We start from the raw sequence: 23923 nt of genomic DNA on the forward strand, positions 1-23923 counted from the left end.
TCATTGTTTTTTCTCTCTTTCCCTCTCACTCCCTCTCTGAAATCAATAAAAATATATTTTTTAAAAGATCTTGCAATTATTTCCATGGCCAGGTAGAATATTTTTGTTCTAAAACTCTCATACATAGAAATGCATACCTAACTTTTAAAAAGCATGTGGCCCTACATGCACATGTGTATTCTGTGTGTGTGTGTGTGTGTGTGTGTGTGTGTGTGTGTGTGTGTAAGAAGTGGGGAGGGAGAAATGTGAGCAGGGAGCAAAACAGAGTATGTTTTCTTCTGTATTTTCAGTTCAACAAGGAATATTCATTCTACATCTCAGATTACCAGTTACACCACTTGGAAAGGCTCAGGAATGTTTTCTTTAACCATTTTTGAAATTTCCTGTGAGAAACTGCCTTTTTGTAAGGCTCCAGTTATTGACTATTGTCAGAAATAGGTTTCTATATTTAGTAGGCCAACACATTCCTTTAATATTACATTCTTCACCTGGAAATTGGTATAGACCTGCTTGACTTCCACAAGCTCAATGAGCCTATTGTTTGTTGTGATTATCACTCTCAGCAGATTTGGAAGTGCTTGCTCAACTCTAATGTCCAAATACTTGTTCAAAGTCTTTTTAAAAAATCTTTACTTTGGGCTTTGTAAAGAACTTTGATTTGACAAATATGCTCTAAAGGTCCCCAATTTGTCATCTGTGGACAAGATTAATTAAAGTCAAGCAGAAACAACAGTAATTAACAAAGTAGGATTTGATGAACAAGGAGAATAGAGGGAATTTTATATATACACTAGAGGCCCGGTGCACGAATTCGTGCATATCGAAAGGAAATTAATTAGAAGAAATATTTTAATATCGCTATTCGCCCTTTCTCTATAATAGAAGTGTCAACCAAATTCATGATTGACAATGACAGATTGAAACACACATGTCCAATTGGCGCCAGCAAGAGCTTTATATGTATTGCCCATGCGGGAGTCAACGTTTACTTTTAAATCCCCAGTGCACATCGAACATACGGCCAGTCACTTAGCCTTTTATATATATACTAGAGGCCCAGTGCACAATTTGTGCACGGGGGCGGGGAGGGAAGGGGGAGGGTGTCTCTCAGCCCAACCTGCACTCTCTCCAATCTGGGACCCCTTGGGGGATGTCTGACTGCCTGTTTAGGCCCGATCCATGGGATCGGGCCTAAACAGGCAGTCAGACATCCCTTTCACAATCTAGGACTGCTGGTTCCCAACTACTCGCCTGCCTGCCTTCCTGATTGCTCCTAACCACTCTGCCTGCCAGCCTGATCACCCCCTAACCACTCCCCTGCCAGCCCGATCGATGCCTAACTGCCCTCCCCTGACACCCTGGTTACCCCCAAATGCCCTCCCTTGCATATTCCCTCTTTATTAGATAGCATTTTTTCTTTAGCATATTGGACAGTCCTAACTGGTTTGGCTCAGTGGATGGAGCATTGGCCTGCAGAATCAAGGGTCCTAGGTTTGATTCTGGTCAAGGGCATGTACCTTGGTTGGGAGCACATACCCAGTCGGGAGTTTGCAGGAGACAGTTGATCGATGTTTCTTTCTCATAGATGTTTCTAGCTCTCTATCCCTTTCCCTTCCTCTCTGTAAAAAATCAATAAAGTATATATTATAAAAAAAAAAAAAAACATTTAAGATTCCTCCATATCTGCCTGGCTGGTGTGACTCAATGGTTGAGACCCCAGGCTGCCACCGCTGGAGGGGTTCGTCATTGTTTTTTCTCTCTTTCCCTCTCACTCCCTCTCTGAAATCAATAAAAATATATTTTTTAAAAGATCTTGCAAGGCTCAGCCAGGCTGAGACACCTGCCCAGGCTGCCATCTCAACCTGGCTGTGGATAGCCCGGTGGGTGCCTTCCCTGGCCTGAAGATTGCGCATTGGGGGTGCACTGCGATGCCCAGGCCCTGATCGCGCGCGGCTCGGGGGTGAGTCGCTGCCAGCCTGACACCCCGGCCCCAAGCCCCGCGGCCCGCTTCGCCCCGGATCGCGTGTGGCTCAGGAGCAACCAGCCGGACACCCCGGACTGTCGACACTGGGCAGGGATTGCTGTGTGTGGGGCGGGCGCCTCCCAGCTAGACACCCTGGACTGCCACTGCTGGGCAGACTTGGGGACTCCGCTGGGGCTCGGGGCTAAGAGGACTGGGCGCTGCCATCTTGTGGCCATGGGCGCCGCCATTTTGTCACAGAGTGATGGTTAATTTGCATATCACCCTTTTATTAGATATAAATGCATATATGTATAGCATCGTTGTGAAGACTACTAGCAAGGAAAAATGTCTGGTGACATTAACAGGAAAGCATAAATGGCTTGGGGACTGTAGACTAAACTTTTAGTCCCTGAAACTTCGGGACAAATTTTACATTATCTACTTGGACCAGTGGATGTTCCTCAGGAAACTCACAAGAAATAATGGGTGAGAAAGAAGCCACAAGGGTTACTCTGAGTCCCTGCACGTGAAAACAATGAGGCCAGAGAAAAGGAGATATCCCTACCCTGTGACCCTTGGTAAGCATCCCTTTTCCAGCCAGTAGGTCAGGGCACAGTATGTGGCAAATGAATGTGGGAAATGGGAGAAAGCGCAATATGAAAGTTTGTTCTTCCAGGTGGTGTAACTCATGCAAATCACCGCCATCCATTTTTAATAAGTATCTCATAGCAAATACAAAATCTTTCCTTTGTGGGAGTTATGGAATAATATAAAAGAATACAAAAACCACAGGCTCACACTATTCAAGAGTTTATGATATCATAATGTCCAGGTGACATTTGTGTTCCTGGTCTGCTTCCATTCACTGCTGCCCAGTCTCCACCCAGTCCCAGCCCCCTTTCAACACCAAAACAACACTCATCACATGAATCTGCAGCAGAGGGCATAAAATGTAGCATAAGCATAAGGAAAGATATAGGAGATCCAGTGGCATTTGCTCTTAACTCAAAGATGTTTGGCTTAGGAGATCTCCTCCTATCTTATTTAACTGTTCAGCATCCTGTGACTTTATGCTCAACTGCTTGGTACTTAGGTTCTCTCATCTATTCCTTATTACATAAGAACAGTAGCTACTGTTCAGAGCACTCACTGTGTTCCAGGCACTGAGCAAAGCACTTTACATGTGTTATCTCAATTCTCACAATCTATGCGGTAGAATAAATACCCTATCAAAAAGATGAGGAAACTGAGACCCACAAGTACCAGTCTCTTGCTCAGATTCACACAGCTAGTAGTAATTGAAGGAGCTGAAATTCAAACCCAAGAAACTTACTAGTAACTCCAAAATTTGTGCTCAACCATCACAACTACGGCAGCAGGAAAAAAAAAAAAAGGAGAAATATCTTGAAAAACCTTCTTAAACAAAGAGAGTGCAGGTTGTCACCTTTTGGCTCTGCTTAGTATATAAGAAAATTAATTGAGTGGTAGTGTTGCTTCATCTTGGGACAGCTTTTACCCCAAATCAATTCCTCTTAAAGAGAGAGCCCTGAATACCCACTCCTGAGTCCATCCTCAGTAATAACCAACAAAGCTGGCCACAGAAAGAGGGCAAGATAGAGCTTTTTCAGGAACACTTTAATGAAATGTCACCTTTGTTTCCACTCTAGACGTCTGTGATAGCTAGTCTCTAAAGATGGTGCCATCATCCCTCTTGATATATCCTAGTATAACCACACTGAGTCTGGACTGGCCCTGTGAATCACTCTAATAGAATGTGGCTTAGAGAAAACTGAGGTGCTCCTGTCAACTGCTGAGCTCCCAGCAGAAGGGCAGCACCCTGTTGCCAGCCATGTAAGTGCACCAACTTGGATGTTCCAGCCCAGTCGAGTCCCAGATGACGGCAGCCCACGTAACATCATGAGAAACAGACAAATGGCCCCAGCTGAGCCCATTCAACCCATAAAGTTGTTACAGATAATAAAATGCTTGTTATTTTGTGCCATTGGGTTTCAGGATGGTTTGTTGCACAGTGGTGACTGGAACACAGCCCTTCTCTGGCCCTGGGGTTCCTGGAACAGAAATGCCATTATTCTTATCATCCACTAAGGAAGGCTTCACTTGCAACATCATTTGTTTAATGAGAACTGTTTCCTTTGTTCTGTATTTCTTGATGAAAAGGTAAAGCTAAAAAAAAATCATAAAGCAAAATGTAATTACTATATTGACTGGCTATTCCAAAAAGAGCTTATATATGAATATTACATTTCAGATGATAGCTATTTGGACTAAGCCTCAATCCTTTAGCAAACAAAAGCCTCCAAAGACTAGTTGATGGTGAGACTGGGATGCTGGTGGGTAATCAGGAATTTAGAGAAAGAAAATGTTCATCTTGTGGCCCTTGTCACAGCTTAAAACTCAATTTGGGCTAATGTCTGTAAATGGAGAATAGCTATTAGCAAATCAATTAATTGGGGTCTTGTTGGCTTTTCCAATGTCAACTCTAATTATTTGTTTGTCTGATCTGAAGTATCATTAGATTATTTACAATCATTCCTGCCAACCAACAAAAAGACAATAAGGTTGAATCTTACAAGTACGTGGGAATTAGAGGATAGCTTTTATCCTAGATGATCGGTCTCAGGCAATATTTTCAGAGCCTGAGCCTTTTCTTTAAGACAAAGTCTCTTTCTGAAGTTAACAAATGACTAGCTGTTACAAAAATTTTTCAAAGAGGGAAATAATTAATTAAATTGCTTGAAGAAAAAAAGATTCCCTAGATCCACCAACATCAATAAAGAGACGGGTATTTCTTTATGTTCTATTTTTTATAGCAATTATTTTCTTGCATAGGGTCTAAAAAAAAATCCTCCACTTATAGAGGAAAACTGAGGGAGGGACAAATAATCACTCTGATTAAAAGTGATAACTACCCAGTGGCAGGACTAACTCTAATTCTGCCTTCATTTTTCAAAAACATGCTGTCTTACCAATATCTAAGCCAAGGTTATTTTTCTTCATTCTACAGCTCAAACTCACCCTAATTCTGTATCTGATCATTTTTATTCCACTTTGTTATAAAAGAAAAGAATCCAGGTTCTATTTTTAATTTAAGAAAAACAGAAAATTACCTCTCTCCAGCAAGCTGAAAACCAGTTCTTATAACAAAATAATTACCTAATTAAAGTGCTTAATTCAGTAAGTTACCACATGTTTAATTAAATCAAACTGCCAACCAGAATATATACCTGATAAGAAGGAAAGTTAGTGAATAAATAGATCGACAGAAAGCATGAAGATCATGCTGTCCATTAAACTTAGGGAAGAAGGTATTTATTCTTTCCTTTAAAAGATGCTATATCTTCCCAATGAAATACTGTTTCATAATATGCCAATGAAGCTACATATCTGGCAGTGAGAATGCTAGTATCTACATGCTAATTCAAGAGCTCAATTAAATGTTTCCTTTGTCAATGAACCTATGGTCATGGGTTCATGAAAATGAAAGACATTAAGGACTAGTAAATCATTAAACAAACCACCTTAGTCCTTTCCTCTCAGGGTGGGATGGTGGTGTGCTGGAAGCTCTATCCATTGTCTACACTATCAGGAAAGTGCAAACAAGGAACCCAGAAGGCTGATGGACCTTGAGCTTTGGCAAGTTGTCAGTGGTCATTCTGTGTGAATGAACATATGAACAATGAAAAGACTGCCAAATCTGGAGCATGAGAGAAATGATGGACCTCTTTGACCAAAGAAAGATCGCACTTCCTAATCAGAGAATCCATTTCTTTCTTTCTTTCTTTGAGTTCTGAGTTATTTCTTTATCATGGTCACAACATTCTTTCTATAGACTGGAATCCTGGGCTTTCTTCATCATTTCTACTTTCAATTTCATCTATTGTGTTTACCTTTGCATTGAGAAGAACATTCAGGACACCCATCTGCCCAGTTCTGCAGGGTTGCTGCTCCAGTGGAGGAAATGAAAATGCTGGAAATCAGGGGAAAACGTCTATTATACTGGACATGTCAGGCATGGTGTTGAAACTAGCTAGCCAGTTGGGAGGGAAAGTCCAGTGGAGAAAACAGAAGGGGGGAAAAAGCCCTAGAAAGATTTCTCAGGTCAATAAAATGAGACTGAAATAGTCGATCTCCAGAGCCTTGCTGGCCCTATTTCTAGCTCCTGTCTTATCTTTACACTTTCCTTTTTTCTGAAGGGATCTGCGTGAGACTTACATAGATGTGTGATATTCTCCAACCTGTGAAACAAAAATACAAACATAACTAGTCCCTGTCTAGATCCTACTTGAAATTTAAAACAACTATTCCTAAGAAATATGGAAAGTTTACGAAAATCCAGAAAATATCTACTTTAAATTGTATGTACTATATATCTTTCTCAAAATAGTTTATAATTTTTATATGCCCTCTGTGAATATAGTGTGGAATATATTTGATACCTGTAAAGTAAAAATTTGATTTAAAGAATTCTACCTTTATTTCACTTAGCATAATGTTCTCCAGGTCCATCCATACTGTCCTAAAAGGTAAAATTTTCTTTTTTGCAGCTGACTATTCAATTGTGTAAATGTACCACAGCTCTTTGAACCACTCATCTACTGATGGACACTGGGGCTGCTTCCCAAACTTGACTATTATAAATAATGCTGCAATGGACAGTGTGGTGATTACAGGGGGTAGGAGGATAAGTGAAGGTGGAAGAGGCTATAGGGGGATTAAATGATGATGGGGAAAAGGTAAAATAAAAAGAAACAAATAAAGAATTCTAATTTTATGCTTTTGAAATCACAATAGAACCTAAAATTTTCTCCTCAGAAGGATGAATGCATCTGCCAAGTATTATGAATTTATAAGAGCTTTTTTCTACTATCAAAGAGAATCTCCTGACTATGTCTGACTGATACTCATAATCTCCATTCATTTTCTAGGTCTAATATTCATATCTTTTTAAAATATATCAATGCATTTTTAAAAACTCAAAATATCTTTGGGAAATTTCTGTGAGACTATTTCTTATTTTACCTGAGATCCCTTTGAAGTCAGTGGGAGCTCTGAGCTCCCATAGAGTAGGAAACCAGAGAAGAAATGGGGCCAATACAAAAATATCCAAACATACAGAGTGAGGCTTTCCTATCTATGATGTGCCCTAAAAGGCTGAGCTCAGAAACTGTTCTAATGAGAGAATTCTTCAAGGAAAAAGAAAAATAATTCCAATAAGTGGCCAAGAGCTAGTCAAAAGGAGAAAGTCAGTAATTTAAAACAAACTAATGAATGCTGATTCCAGATTCCAGGAATTGGTTATAAAGTTGGTTGAAAAGACGAAGACTTGGCCATTATTATAGTTAAAATACAAAGTTGCCCAGAAAGCATGGTTTTCTCATTTCCCCTCCCAATTATCTATTTCCATCCTCTTTCTACCCTCTTTCCTACTGATAGCAAAAACTTCACCTTTAGTAATTCCTTTGGATTAGAGATCTTTTGTAAAGCAAATTCTCCAGGAGCAGGGTGCTGAGCTCTTGGGGAGGGGGCAGATTGGGTAGTAGTGAGAATAGGAAATACTATGGACTGAATGGTATTCCCTCAAAAAATTCTTATGTTGAAGCCTTAACCCCTAATGTGATGGTATTTGTACACAAGGCCTCTAAGGAGGTAATTAAGATTAAATAAGGTCATAAGGGTGGGATCCTGATCCCATAGAATTACTGAGTCTTCTTTTTCTTCCTCCTCCTCCTCCGCCTCCTCTTCTTATTCTTCTTCCTCCTCCTCCTCCTCCTCCTCCTCCTCCTCCTCCTCCTCCTCCTCCTCCTCCTCCTCCTCCTTCTTCTTCTTCTTCTTCTTCTTCTTCTTCTTCTTCTTTTCTCTCTCTCTCTCTCTCTCTCTCTCTCTCTCTCTCTCTCTCTCCTCTCTCCTCTCTCCTCTCTCCTCTCTCCTCTCTCCTCTTTCTCTCCCTTCTTCTCTCTCTAAAAATCAATAAAAAACATACCCTCAAGTGAGGAGTTAAAAAATGGAAACTATGATATCAAAAACAAAATGGAGGTATAAAAATGTAGAGCTTTTGTATGGATTCGAGGTTAAGTTGTTATCAGCTTAAAATAAACTATAATCAATATAATATTTTTAAGTAAGCCTCATGGAAACCATTGAGCAAAACCCTGTAGTAGATATACAAAAGACCAAGAGAATGGGTCAAAGTATACTCCATAGAAAATCATCAAGTCACAAAGAAAGAGAGCAGTAAAGGGCAAAAAAAACAAACAGTAAAGGAACTAAAAAAAAAAAAGACAGAAAGCAAAATTGGCAATAGTAAGTACTTACCTATTAATAATTACTTTAAATGTAAATTGACTAAATACTCCAATCAAAATATATAAAGTGGCTAAATGAATTTAAAAAAACTATGCTGCCTAGAAGAGACTTACTTTAGCCTTTAGTGAAAGTTAAGGGATAGAAAAAGGTATTTCATGTAAATGAAAACCAAAAATAAGGAGTAGCTATTCTTTTATCAGACAAAAAAGAATTAAAGTCAGAAACTGTAAGAGGAGACAAAGAAAGTCATCATATAATGACAAAGGGGTCAATTCATCAAGAGGATATAACAAATGTAAATATTTATGCACACAACATTAGAGCAACTAATATATAAAGCAAATATTAATGCATCTGAAGGAAAAAATAAATAGCAATAGAATAATAGTAGCAGACTTCAATACCCCACTTTCAAGAATAAATAGATCATCCAGACAGAAAATCAATAAGGACCCACTGGATTTAAACTATACCTTAAATCAGTTGAACCTAACAGATATATATAGAACATTCTATCCAAGAACAGCAGAATATACTTTCTTTTCAAGCACACATGAAATAGTCCCTAGTATAGATTATATGTTAGGCCACAAAATGAGTCTTAATAAATTTATTAAGAATGAAATCATACCAAGCACCTTTGCTAACCACAAAGGTATGAAACTAGTAATCAATTACAAGAAGAAAACTGGAAAATTCACAAATATGTGGGAGATTCAACATGTCCCTGAACAATCAATGAATCATAGAAGAAATAAAAAGGAAAACCAAAAAATATCTTGAAAGATTTCACCTCACAACTATAACATCATCTCTATTTATTAGAATAGCTATCATCAAATGATAATAGATAACAAGTATTAGAGAGGACACAGAGAAAGGGAAGCCTTGTGTATTGTTGATGGGAATGAAAATTTATGCAGCCACTATGGACAACGGTATGTTGGTTCCTCAAGAAATTAAAAACAGAACTACCATATGATCCAGCCATCCCATTTCTGGATATATATCTGAAGATAACAAAACCAATATTTCTGTCCAACCAGTATGGCTCAGTTGGTTGAGCATTGTCCCATGTACCAAGAGGTCACCAGTTCAAATCCTGGTCAGGGCACATGCCTGGTGGCAGGCTCGATCCCCAGTAGGGGGCATGCAGGAGGCACTATCTCTCCCTCTTCCTTCATCTCTCTCTAAAACAAATTTTTAAAAACATATTAAAACCAGTATCTCTAAGAGATATCTACACTCTTATATCATTGTAGCATTATTCACAATAGCCAAGATATGGAAACAACCTAAGTATCCACTGACTGAATAATAAATAAGGAAATATATATATATATATATATATATATATATATATATATATATATGAATATTATTTAGTCTTTAAAAAGGAGTCTGCCATTTGTGACAACATGGGCAAAACTGGAGAGCATTATGCTAAGTGAAGAAAGCCAAACAGAGAAAGATAAATACTGCATGGTATCATTTACATGTGGAATCTTAAAAAATAAAAAGTTGAAAACACAGAAAGAACAGATTGAGAGTAGAATGGTAGTTACCAAAACACCGGGGGGAGGGGGGTTATTAAGGGCAAAGCTGATAAAAGGGTTCAATTATAAAATGAATAAGATCTGAGGATCTAATGCACAACATGGGACTAGGGTTGAAAATACTGTATTGTATAATTGAAGTTTGCTAAGAGAGTAAAACATGTTCTCAGCAAAAAAAAAGTAAATATGTGAGATGAATATAATAATTAAATAGGCAGTGGGAATCCTTTCACATTTATACATATATCAAATCATCACATTTTACACTTTAAATATATTACAATTTTAGTTATTAATTATACCTCAATAAAGCCAATTTTTAATTAATTAAACTTTAATTGATCTTGATTTTTTTCAATCCAAGAGCTCATAAAAAATTACACATTGCATTTGGTTGTCATCTCTCTTCAATTTCCTTTAATCTTGACTAATTCCCCTTGCCTTTTTTAATCATTCAAGATACAGCTTCATTTTAATTATCACTAAGAAAAAAAAAGTATTGCCATTAATAATTGTAAAATGCCATCCTGTTAGATGTTGAAATTTGATATGTTAAAATGTGAGATAAAAGGTGCCTTTTAGAATCGATAAAATATGATATTTCTGTCTGAATTTGATATAAAGGGAAAGTTGCAGGTAATAATCAAAAGTTTATAAAAGATGTCCAATAAGAAAGGGGTGAAAAAAACTGACAATATTTAGCTGAAAGAATAGGTTAAAGGGCAATTTTATAACAAGCTTCAAATTTATGAAGAACTCTTAAATGGAAGGAAGTGACAAGATTTTTTCATATTCTAAGAAAACAAAATAAGAAAAAAGAAAGCACATGGGTTTAAACCATAAAGTAAGGGCTTTAATTTAGACAAAGTAATTTTTTTTTCTGCCAGGAAATACCTCTAAAAAAATTATTAACAATGACCATTGAGTCTCTTTCTCCAGAGATGTAGTCAGAATATGTTAGGCTGAGAAGTGGACTCTTAGACACATTCTTTTGAGCAAAGATATGTGGCCTGCTGGAACAGGGGACAAATGGCATTTTGGAAGTGAACTGTCAAGGGCTGAAGCACAGAACTCATGATAAGCAAGTCTGAGACATGACAATAATTTGTTTGGATGAAAAAGAAAGTCCAAAAGAACATGAGAAATGTGTTTGTTAGGATTAAAAATGGAAGCAGCAGAAGGTCACTGACAGAGGAAGGAGAATTCCAGGGTCAGTGAAGGACTATGGATACCAGACAGATGTGTGTCTATGATAGTGACAGTATATAATGGGAAGTCACTCTTGATTTGAGAATTGTTGTGACAGAAAACGTATTTAATGAGCCTTTTTTTTTTCCTAGCACTTATGTGTAGGTTGGCTTAGAATAACTGAAGAGCAGGATTAGAGAGACCAGCTAGAATAATTGCAATGAGCAAGCCTTACCATGACTCATGATGTAACCATCCACCTCCCAGACCTCCCATATAGACAGCAGAAACCTAAAAATCTGCCATTGGAACATTTTTCTCTGACTTCCTGTAAGCCCACTAAGCCATTGTTCATCTTTTAAGACAGGATGCTTCTGTTTCTTTCTAAGGAAATATTAAAATAGAGTGAGTGGTTAAGATCTTTCGAACACAGAGTCCAAGGAGAGTAGAGACTATAGATTCCAAAGCCAGGCTTTACCTACCTAACAATTTTGCCTATCTCTGGGCACCATGGTGCAAAAATAAAACAAAGGAGTTTTTCCTGGCTTTTCTCATACACTTGAATATAGGTATTATAACAGAGATTCCACGCCTACTAGAAACCTTTATTAGTTCTAAGGTCAGGTCAATTCTAATATGATGCATGTTCCAAAATCTATTATCTAAAATATAATTCAAATTAAAGAAGCACCACGCTTCTTTAATTTCTGATAATGAGTATTTGGTGTTCAAGAGTATATAGCGTTGTAAATTGAGGCAGCTAATAACCCTAAGAATTAGCTCCTTTGAAATCAGTGACAAGTATGCCCTCTTGGACTTTTTTTTTTTTTTCCTCCCTCCTGACCTTGATGTTCACAACTGCAAATGTTGCTGATGCTTTTAATTTTCTAGATTATAGTTCTCCTCTAAGTGATTCCAAAGAACAGATCTATCTCCCCCCCACCCCTCTCTCTTTCTCTCTCTCTCTGGAAACAGCCTCTGATTAAATACACCACCTTCACCAATTCACCAAAATCCGGAACCATTGTGCCCTTGACCCCAGAATCTAGACTTGCCCACAGGGTGATAATAAAAGGGAGAGGGGAGAAAAGGATTCAACACTAAAGTTAAAAGTGTCATCAGGAGGTGCTTAGTTTATCAAGTCTTTACAGATGGGGCTAGGCCTTCTTGGGATTTTTACACTTGTGCCTCTCTCCCTGGAGGTATTTGGTAAATGTGTATTGGCGTTAAGAAAATTATCTAACTAGCATAAGGAAGTATTAAGTAGTTTTATGAGGGTGTATTTCAAAATGCAGTTGGTGCCAACAGTTCCTTTTTACTGATGAGCACTCCTAAGAAGTTGCCACCAGCCCCCTCAGAGGTACCCCACTCAGGTGGATAGAACCTGCTGCCCGCACTGTTTTGCCTTGAACACAATCTGCTCAAGTTCTTGGAATTCTTCTCCAGGAACAAGCCCGAGTTCTACACATTGATCTTCAAACAAAATTAACTACTTTGAGGAAAAAGGATAACTTAGTTCTACTGCAGAGCATGTCATCCACTCACAAAAAGAATACTTTCTTCGCTTCAAATCTGAAAATGAAATGCATCCTCCCATTTCATTCTTCAGGGCCTTCCTGATGCCCCCAAAGTAATTTTGAGGCATTCTATTTCATTTCCATGATAGCAGATTTATGAATATTTACTGATAGCAAGCAATGACTATAGGGAAGTCCCAGGAGGAGGCTCAACTTCACTGCATTAGTTTTAATAATGGAAGTTTCAAGGGAGCCAGTGTGCCTTCCTCAGCTCATTACAAATAGCATGCCATAGCTTCAAGATCTCAAAGCAAATGACCGAAACAATAAGATATCATAACATAAAGGAAGGGTGAAAAGTCATCTAACCCCTAGAAAAAAAAAATGAGAGTCCCAGAGGTTAGAAAAATTGCTATCAGTTGAAAAGTAACAGGAACGAAGCTAAGATTGCAAACCAGGGCCCACTTTAGTCCTTTGAACTGGGTCTTTACCAGTAATGTGCTTTTCATTTGTATGCAGATGTTTTTTAGCATGAAGATTTCTACTTTCTGTTGGCATTACAACAACCCTCCTATTTGTTAGTTATTTGGAATCCCAGATAGACTTTTGCTTCTCTCTGGGTTTGGTGAATACTAGCTTTTTAGTAGCCTAGATTGAAAAGTGTCCAAGAACTTCTAAATCTCTATACGACAGTAAGATATTGTTCTTGTGCTACCTAAACACCCAGAATGGAATTTAACAAACAACTAAATAATTCATCCATAATCATTTTTTTTTTAATTTGGTGTGTATGTACTGAGCGCCTACTACATACCAGGCCCCTCTCCAGGCCCTGGGGATTCACAGTGAACAAGACAGAGAAAAATCATTGTTCTCAAGGAGTCCACATTGTACAGGGATGGAGGACAGACAAAATAAACTATTAAATAAGAAAGTAAGTAGTATGTGAGATGAACATAAGTGCTAAGAAAAAAATTAAGCATGGAAAGGAGAAAGGGATGCTAAGAAAGGTCAGAGAGACTAGGACAGTAGTAATAGCATCACTGATAAACTGAAGTGCAAGCAGAGACCTACGATCAATATGTACCAGAAGTATCCTCAACGTGACTGAGACTAGCAGTAGCAGAAGAGCTGAGGTGCCTGGACCAAAGTGGATGAGGAAAAGCTAGTAGGAAATGGTGTCAGACAGCACAAGGAGCCAGGTAGGATTGGGCTTTGCAACCACAGTCTGGCCCTGGCTGGCTGGAACTCAGAGTGAGATGGAAGCCATTGGAGGCTATTGAGTGGGGGCAAGAAGGAACACTCTTAATTTCTAATAACTTAAATCATCTTCAAGTAGTTACTATTACTATCCCTTAGGTTTTGTAACTTTTATTTTTAAAGCCTTACTCTCAAAGCAAAATGGTTTCAAGACTCAGTCTTTACTCTTTTGTGAGTTTGGAAAGAGAGAAACTGGCCTCCATTCTATTTCAGAGAACACACAAGAAGCCCAAGTTCTACACATTGATCTTCAAACAAAATTAACTACTTTGAGGAAAAAGGATAACTCAGTCCTACTGCATATACACACTTCTCCCAGGTAGAAGGGTGGATGGAGGAGATGGTCCGTGAATGCTGATAGAAAACCTGTTAGCTGAATTACATTAGATTAGCCAAGTAGTGTTACTGAGAGCATCCTAAAAGCCTAAAGTGCTAACATCAGTGGACAATGCATTTAACAGAGGTGAGATACTAATATCTAGAAGGACAAATGGAAATTCTTTCATTACTTAAAATAAACTTACCCATATTTCCTAGTTACCTCTTCCTTTGATCATTCAGGAAGAAAGCTGCTTATCTGACAGGTGAAGCCAGTTACTAAAGTAAAGAGACAGGCAAGTACTTGATGTTTTGATGTGCAAGTCCCTTGCAGAAATGACCTCTATTTGAGTCTGCTATTGTGCCCAGAATCAGATATCCCTTTGGGCTAAGCCATTATCTCACTAAAAGGCCTTTACAAAAGCACATTAACTCCCAAGGCCCTGGTAGTACACACTAGCTGGCTAAAAACCTTGGCAAACAGGGCCCTAAGGGAAAGTAATGTAAGTGGGCATTGGCCCAACAACAGCACTTTTTTACCCTTTTATTAATAATAACATTTATTGAGCTCTTACTGTGTGCCAGCTTCTAGTATTACACAGAGGTAACTCTTATTCTCATTAAAGTGGTTGAAAAATCTTCCAAGTCCATAGATGTAAGTAGTAATTCTGGAATTCAAACCTTGCATTTCACACAATGCTTAGCTCATAGTAAATACTCAATAAACAATCCACAAATAAATGAATGGATGAAACCCAGATCTGTCTGATTCCAAAGCTCAGACTCTTAACTATGTGCATTATGCAGTGGTTTATAGTTTTTAAGCATTTCCCCATATGCTGTGGTGACTCCGAGTTAAAAATAGAGTCCACAATAGTATTTGATCCAATAAAGTACACTCTTGTAGGATACTTCCTGTTCCCCCAGTGTATTCATTATGAACCCAAGGCAAATTGGAGAGAATCTGGAGTATGAGAAATACACAGGGCAGGGTGTTGCCTTGTGAGTGGAAAGGAAAAGGAGGGGGATCAATAGGCCCTCACGGTAAGTTGTAGAAGGGCTTTGCAGACAAAAGGCTAAGAGGGCACAGAAAGGTGAAATGAAAGAGGTGGTGACGAAAAGGGCAGGCCCAAGAGTCATTCAGGCTTGGGTTGGCAGGCAAACTCATCTCTTAAAAGTTGTGTGACTTAACCTTTCTGCACCTCAGTTTCTGCATCTGTAAAAAGGAGATAATAATACCTACTTTACCAGGTAGTTACAAAACTATGTGAGAAAATGCATGTAAAGCACAGTCCCTGGCACACAGTAAGTGTTCAAATAAAAGTTAGCTATCTTCATTATTAAAGAGTAAGATAGAAAACTGTGGTACGTCTACACAATGGAATACTACGGTGCTGTAAAAAAAAAAAGAAGGAATTCTTACCATTTGCAACAGCATGAATGGATCTGGAGAGTATTCTGCTATGTGAAATAAGCCAGTCAGTGAAAGATAAATACCACATGATCTCACTCATTTGTGGATAATCAAGAAGATTACACACTGCTGAACAAAAATAGAGGCAAAGAAGCATCGAACAGACTGTCAAACTACAGCGGGAAGGTAGGGGAGGGTTGTGGGGGTGGGGGGGTAAGAGATCAACCGAAGGACTTGTATGCATGCATATAAGCACAACCAACAGACGCAAGACACTGGGGGCAGGGGGATGAGAGCAAGTGCCAGTGGGGTAGGGGAGGCTGGAGGGAGGTCAGTGGGAAATAAAAAAAAAAGAGAGAGAGAGAGAGATGTATTACTATTTGTAATACCTTAAAACAATAAAATTTTTTTTAAAAAAGAGTAAGATGGTTGTTCCCATGGACAAATGTCAAAATTTGACCTATGGATCTCACTGGAGCCATAAACCATTATAGTTTCCACCCTTGAAAATCTTCATAAAATAAGAAATATATATCTGACCTAAAGGATTTTAAAATATTCACCTTTCTGAAAGCAGGAAACACCCTCCAATGCTAACATGTCCCAGTTTCCAAACCCCTGTTTGGGGGAGTTTGAATCGAGCCTTCCTCCAGTATTTTTCCCTCTTAGAAACTGTTTAGTGCCAGTGTTAATTTCACAGTCCTTAGTGTTCTTTCTATTATTCATGAGTTCTCTGCAATTCAATTTTACAAAGCGAAACAGGGAAAACGCAGATACATTTTCTCTTTTGAAAACAAAATAGTTTTGGCCCCCATGGAACGGGAGGCCTGATGATCGGATGAATCTCATGTAGCCATAGCAATTGGATTTACCAGGTGAAGCGGTTAATAATGCGGATTTTTTTCAATATATGGAATTACACATATGTTGACATATATGCAATTTGATATGTATGTTATTTTGTTGTATTGGCAATAAGCTTCAAAACTTCATATGTCAAATTTTCTGAAGGTGTTAACATCATAAATATTTTTATGCTAAAAATGTCAAATTTTGTGCCAAAATAAGAGCATTTGCGGGAAGTTTTAATTCATTACTTTATTTTGAAGAAAAGTGCTGCTGAATACTTCCGGAAGCTTATGGTGCACATGCTCCATCTCAAGACACTTGTGAACGCTGGTTTAAACGCTTTAAAAGTGATGATTTCTATGTGAAAGACAAAGAACGTCCAGGTCAACCAAAAAAGTTTGAAGACCAACAATTACAAGCATTATTGAACGAAGATGCGTGTCAAACTCAAAAACAACTTGCAGAAAGATGAAACATTGCTCAGCAAACAATTTCAAATCATTTACAAGCAATGGGAAAGATTTTAAAGGAAGGAAAATGGGTGCCACATCAACTGAACAAAAGACAAATGGAAAACCAAAAAGTCATCAGTAAAATGTTGCTTCAGCTATACGAAAGATCTTTTTTGCATCAAATTGTGACTGGCGATGAAAAGTGGATTTATTTTGAGAATCCCAGATGCACAAAATCATGGGTTGATCCAGGTCAACCATTAACATCGACTGCAAGGCCAAATCGCTTCAGAAAGAAGACAATGCTCTGCGTTTGGTGGGATCAGGAAGGTGTGGTGTATTATGAGCTTCTAAAACCGGGTAAAACCATTAATATTGATCGCTACCGACAACAAATAATCAATTTGAACCACGCTTTGATGGTGAAATGACCAGAATGTGCCAGAAGACACGGCAAAGTAATTTTGCTTCATGATTATGCACCCTCACACACTTCAAACCAGTTAAAGACACGTTACAAGATCTTGCCTGGGAAGTATTAACCTACCCATTGTATTCACCAGATCTTGATCCTTCAGATTACCACTTGTTCCGATCGATGGCACATGCACTTCCTGAGCAGCTCTTCAAAACATATGAAGAAGTGGAAAATTAGGTCTCTGAATGGTTTGCCTCAAAACAAGAAAAGTTCTATAGGGACGGTATCCACAAATTACCTGAAAGATGGGGGAAATGTGTAGCTAGTGATGGACATTACTTTGAATAAAGCACTTTTGATGTTTCTCTTGAAATTATCATGTTTTCTTTGATTCCGCATTATCAACCGGTACACCTAGTAAGCGCATTTCTTAAAGACAGCCCAAAGACAAACTCCACACTTTCCCCTTACATCTGGGGGCCCTTTACACTGTATTCCTCTTTGTAAGAGTGTATCAATTCCGTGAAACTTACTCTGCTGTCCTTTGTAACTCAGCTTCCCTCCATTTACTAGACAACCGTGAAAGCTAGAGGCAAAATATTGGGGAGAAGCAAAGGAGAGTCCCCAATTCTACCTCCATTTGTCCTGCTTCCAGTAGATCCTCCCATAACACAATGATGTTCCTTTATAGTCCAGGTATGTCAAATGTTTGGGTGCTAATGGAATAACCTGACCAAATGGCTTGCCATTAAATTTTCCGTCAGCCCCTGTGCTGGCTGTGCAGTGGGACTCATGGCATGCCTGATGCAAAAGCATCATCACTTATATGGGATCTTTGTGCAAAAAAAAAAGTCACTCCTCTGATGATGCAGAGTTTTGCAAGCAGATAGTGTCCTTTTGCAGATTTAAAAAAAAAAAAAAAAAGGCACCCTTTCCTCAAGACTGTCTGAGGCACGAGCTGGATTTCAGCCCCCACCCATCCCCATTAGCACAATACAGTGACTGTGTCCTCACAGGGGTAGAATGGGGGGCTCTCCTTTGCTCCCCCCCTCAAGCACAGAAAACAACAGCACTCTGCCTCCCGTCACACAGTATCTTCTCTCCTATACCCGGTTCCGGGTTGAGGGGAGTTATGGAGCAGCTGTCAAGCTTAGGGACTCATTTGTAAATTCCTCATTTCATCCTGAGGATGAAAACAACTACCAAGCCTACTTTGCAGGGAGAACAGCTGATTAACTCAGACTAAAGCATAATAGTGTGATTTAAGCTTGACATCCCTCCACTCTGGAACATGTTTATTGCCACAGACTAATGTACAAATATCCAGTCCCTCCGCTCCTATTTCTAGGGACACAAGACAAGACAGGGATGTTGAGTTTTAACTTCCCTAATCAAATACTTATATGGGCCTGAGTGTTTGACTGGGGGACTCAGGAGCTACCATACCCAGTTTATCATGTCTCACCCTATGGTCCAGATAAGCCACTGTGGTTGCATCTTCACAGAGATATTAGTAGTGATGGGGCCATGAACCTATCACAGAGAAGGGAGCATTTGCTCTTTGTTCCTTCACCGCGGTGGAGAGCATCAAAAATAAAGGAAGATATCAGAAGTGGAAAGGGGAGTGTGTGATGCCCACATGTGTCCACCTCCAATTAGCTAGGAGAAGCCACAGGCTCAGAAAGGAATTATCAGGAAAATAAAACCTGTATAAGTCACCTGAAGTACCGTCCTCATACAAATTCGAGATCTTTGTCTCACGTGCCAACAGCTGGACCCCTCATATCACTTTCATGTCTGAAGCAACCTGGACCAGGTTCCCAGGGACAGACCTCCCTGGGCCTGAAAGGCTAGGTTGGGCCTTTGGGGCGCCATCAGTGAGCAGACAATGTATTGCTGTGGAGGCAAGGAGCAAAGAGGATACTCTCTCTTCAAAGGCCTCCAATGACACAAAGGGACACATTCCCCCAATTGGCAAGCTCTCTTTGACCAGAAGCAATCTTTACACTGTTGCTGAAACCCAAGAACTATTTTCCCACTCTATGTTGATGGAAAATAGTGGTCTCCACCTTTCTCATCATAAACATCCCTGAGTCCAGAGCCTTCTATCCCCAAGGTGAAATAAGCCAACTCTTTTCCCCTTTTCTGCCTGGCCCTAGCCTCCTCTCATAGATTTGTGGCTGTACTGTGAATTCCATTTAAGTTATGGAGATAACAAATGACTCACTAGAGCTCTCAGCAAGAACAGAAAGCAGTGCTGAGCATAATCTTGATGAGATTAAATGTTTGCTGTTCAGCTAAGATAGGAGTTAAAATTAAGTTGAATTTTTTTTGTAAAGAATTGAAATTTAGCCTTCAGAGTCAAATATTAAGCATCAGTGATAAAGACAAAGACCAGATGGCCCCGTTGCCATCCCCCATCTTTTCCATCATTCTCCCACCATACACACATTTCTCTTTCCTAGCACCTACAGCTAGGATTTGGCACCAAAGAAAAGACATAGGAACAAAACCCATGTGACTGGAAATGCATGTTATAGTCCTACCTATTTTTCAGATTCCTCCTTCATAGCCTTCTCCCATCCCTTCCCTGCCCCCACCCACAGCATGCAGGATTGCACACATACTCATGTACACACACACACACACACACACACACACACACACACACACAAGCACAAAAGTGGTATTCAAGTTCCTTAACCCTCAGTCAGGGAACAATAGGATTGCTAATCCAAAATGCATTTTCAAATCTAATCCCGTTCTACAGAAACAAATGTTCCGCCTGAAAAACACCCTGTAATTCACTCTGCATTATTACCAGTGGATAAATGAGAGGTTGTGGTTTCAGCTCTCCTTCTGACTGCCGTAAAAAGTGGCATCCCCACTGATGTTCTGGCTACCCTGCTATTCTCAGAATGTTCAAACCACTACTCTTGGCCCTGATTTGAAAATGGGCATTGTGATAAAAACAAAAATGACTTTAAAACTTGACATTCCACAATGCAGTTGTGCTTTATGAAAATTAACTACCTCTTCATGTAGGAAAAAACAAACAAATAAACAAACAAACAAAACAAAAAAATACATATGTAATTAAGTTACGCATTTCCACTTAGATCTGAAAGGCTCCCACAAAAAGAGACTCTTAGCCTCACTGTCTTTGCTCACTCACACCCCTCTCGGGTGCTCTCTCAACAACACTCTTCAAGGTCAGCTATGCCCAGGCACTCCTGTTCACATACCTCCCAAAGAGGAAAGAAATGAGCCTCTGAAACCTGACTTCTCCACCTTTTACAAAAATCTCCTGATTAGCAGGAAAGCAGAGTGTTAGTAAAGCTAAAATCATTAAATGTAAAGTTATTAATTGGTCTACCACCAAAAGACAGCTATGAAAGGGGGAAAGGGGCTATTTTCTCAGGGCTAACCTAAGAATTAAAACACAGCTTTAATAAGTAAAAATTAACATCAAATCAAAAGCCCCTGAACAACAAAGAAAAAAATCAACAAAATGAAAAGGCAACCTATGGAATGGGGAAAAATATATGCAAACCATATATTTGACAAGGAATTAATACCCAAAGTATATAAGGGACTTATACAATTCAATAGCAAAAAGAAAAAGGAAAAAAATAAAGAACCTGATTTAAAAATTGGCAAGGGACCCAAATAGATATTTTTCCAAAGACATACATTGGCCAACAGGTACACAAAAAGGTGTCCTTCAACGAATGAATGCAAAACCATGTGAGATAGATATATATATATATATATATATATATATATATATATATCTATATATAGATATATATAGATATATATAGATATATATATATATATTAGAATATTATTCAGTCATGAGAAAAAGAAAATCCTCCCATATGCAATAACATAGACAAAACTAGAGAACATTACAATAATTGAAATTAGCCAGACAGAGAAAGACTATGATCTCACTTATATATGGATTCTAAAAATAAGCCTAAAAGTCAAACTCATAGAAACAGAGAATAGAATGGTAGTTACCAGTGGCTGGAGGCTGGGACGATTAGGAGATGCTGATCAAAGAATACAAGCCCTCAGTTATGAGATGGATTAGCTCTGAGATCTAATGTACAGCATGGTGGTGACTATAGTTAATAATACTATGTTGTGTATTTGAAATTTGCTAAGAGAGTAGACCATATATTTGATAAGGAATTAATAAGCATTGTCACCACACACACACAAACAGGCAACCACATGAGATAATAGATGTGCTTCATTTCACAAAGTAAACATATGTCAAATCATCATATCATATTTTAAATATATACAATTTTATTTGTCAATTATACCCCTATAAAGTTGGAAAGAAAAGACAAGTGTTGGTGAGGATGTGGAGAAAAGGGAACCCTTTTACACTGTTGGTGGGAATGTAAATTGATGCAGTCACTATGGAAAATAGTATGGAGGTTCCTCAAAAAAATTAAAAACAGAACTAACATATGATCCAGTAATCCCACTTCTGGATGTATAACCAAAGAAAATGAGATCTTTATCTCAAAGAGATTCTGAACTCCCAGGTTCACTGCATTATTATTTACAATAGCCAAGATATGGAAGAACCATTTATCCATCAACAATGAATGGATAAAGAAAAATGATAATATATATTATTATTCAGTCATTAAAAATTATTATTATCCAGTCTTAAAAAAAAAAGATAGACTACAATATGTGACAACCTGGAGGACATTATGTTAAGCAAGATAAACCAGTCATGGGACAAGTACTGCATGATTCCATTTATAGGAGGAATCTAAAATAGTCAATCTCATAGAAACAGACAATAGAATGGTGGTTACCAGGCACTGGGTACATGGAAGTGGGGAGTTGCTGTTCAAAAGGTATAAAGTTTCCATTTATAATGAATAAGATGAATGCAAGTGAACACATTCTTGTACATAAGATGTTTGCAACACAGTATCTAGATTAGCAATACTGTATGATATACTTAAAAAATTGTGAAGAGGGTAAATATCATGTTAAGTGTTGTTATCTTAATTTTTAAAACCTGTGTAATAATGTTTTTGTAAACCCCCATGATGAGCCACATTTCTAGAAACCGGGTCATTTCTGTCCAGACCAGCCTGGCACAGCTTAAACCCGCTCCAGTACAAAGCAGCTGAGAGAAGATAAGGAATCCCCAAATGTTTCCTGAGGGTGGACAGCTCAGGGTTCCTGAAGTCAGGATGAAGACTGTCTCGGTTGAAAAGCAATAGTTCTGAAATGTCTGCAGTTGTGCTGCAACCTGTGCTAACATCCAGGCAGGTCTTCTCCCTCTGGGGGAGAACAGGCCCCAGTTTCCTAGCAAGCTGAGCTCTGGACCTGAGACCTGCTAGTAGTTACATATAAACTGTTTTATGTATGGTGTACTCTGTGAAATGCCATTACAAAGTTGGAAAAAGTAAAACAAATGAACAAAAAAGAACCTTTCGTTCTCAAGGCAACTCGTGGTCTTCAGCAGACTGTCAGGAGCGGAAGATCCAAAAGCTCTGGCTCTAGAGAAAAATTACCCTTCCGTCCACTTCCACCTTCAAGAGACATTTAAAGTTAGAAAAATGCATTGGACCAGGATTCCCCCTGCCCTCTCCTCCGAGGCTCCCACCACAGTGCTCAGCCCAGATGACAGTACAGGGGATGAGCCTGTTCCCCTCAGCCGAACCCCTGGTTCAACCTGGGATCCTGCAGAGGACAGAGAGCTCAGCTGCTCAGTGGATGGTGGCAAAATAAATCACCAAACATCATCTGATCATCCTCCAAAGACACTGATGACGCAAAGACATGCCAAGTTACATTTTCCTCATGTTCTGACAGGAACAGGAAAATAGTCTGGAGCCTTTGTCTGTGTCCCAAACCTTCTGAACCCTCCCACATCGTGCTTCATATGGCCTCAGGCTAAGGGGACTTACATTGACCCAAGATAATTTCCAGATACTTTATGAATCCCGGGGAGGAATTAAAGTACACGGGGTGGGGATTAAGCCCAGAGTCACCAGCATTCTTTCCAGTACAACCAAGAAGTCCACTACTTGGGCAAAGGAGCTTAGGAGAATGGAAAGAATGCAGAAAATGGGGCTGTTTTCTGCCAAGATAAGAAATCATTCTCAGTTGCCCTGGCTTAGGTTAAAACTGTACAGTTTTCTCAAATGTGTGCTCAAACCCTATCACCTTCATCGAAGCCCTCACTAAATCTTTAAATGAGTTATTATACACATTAAATTGTCATTTAATCGTATCCAAGCACTGTCATAAAAGCAAATGAAGCAAGCCAAGCGGCACTGGGATAAAAAATACTACACTAGTTACATTCTGAAAGCACGCGCTGAAAAATGCTTACTGTCACCGCACACAAGGGGAGGGGAGGCCTGCCATCAGAGATAACAAACGGCTTAGGGGGATCTGCCTTTTCACTCTCTCACTTGTTGCTGGGGGCTGCTGGCTGCCAACCAGCAGCAAGACCGGCTTCCACCTGACGGACTGTGGTTGCACCCACCTTGATTTGAGGCTGTTTGGTCCAAAGGCCCAGCTCAGAAAGAGGCTGTCGGCCACTAACCCAGAGGAGGTTCTCCAGGGCTCTTTTTTAATTGGGAAATGATGGCAATTCCCTGTCTTGCGAGTC

This window comes from Cnephaeus nilssonii (genome assembly GCF_951640355.1).
Source record: "Cnephaeus nilssonii genome assembly, chromosome: 1".
NCBI classification, from domain to species: Eukaryota; Metazoa; Chordata; class Mammalia; order Chiroptera; family Vespertilionidae; genus Cnephaeus; species Cnephaeus nilssonii.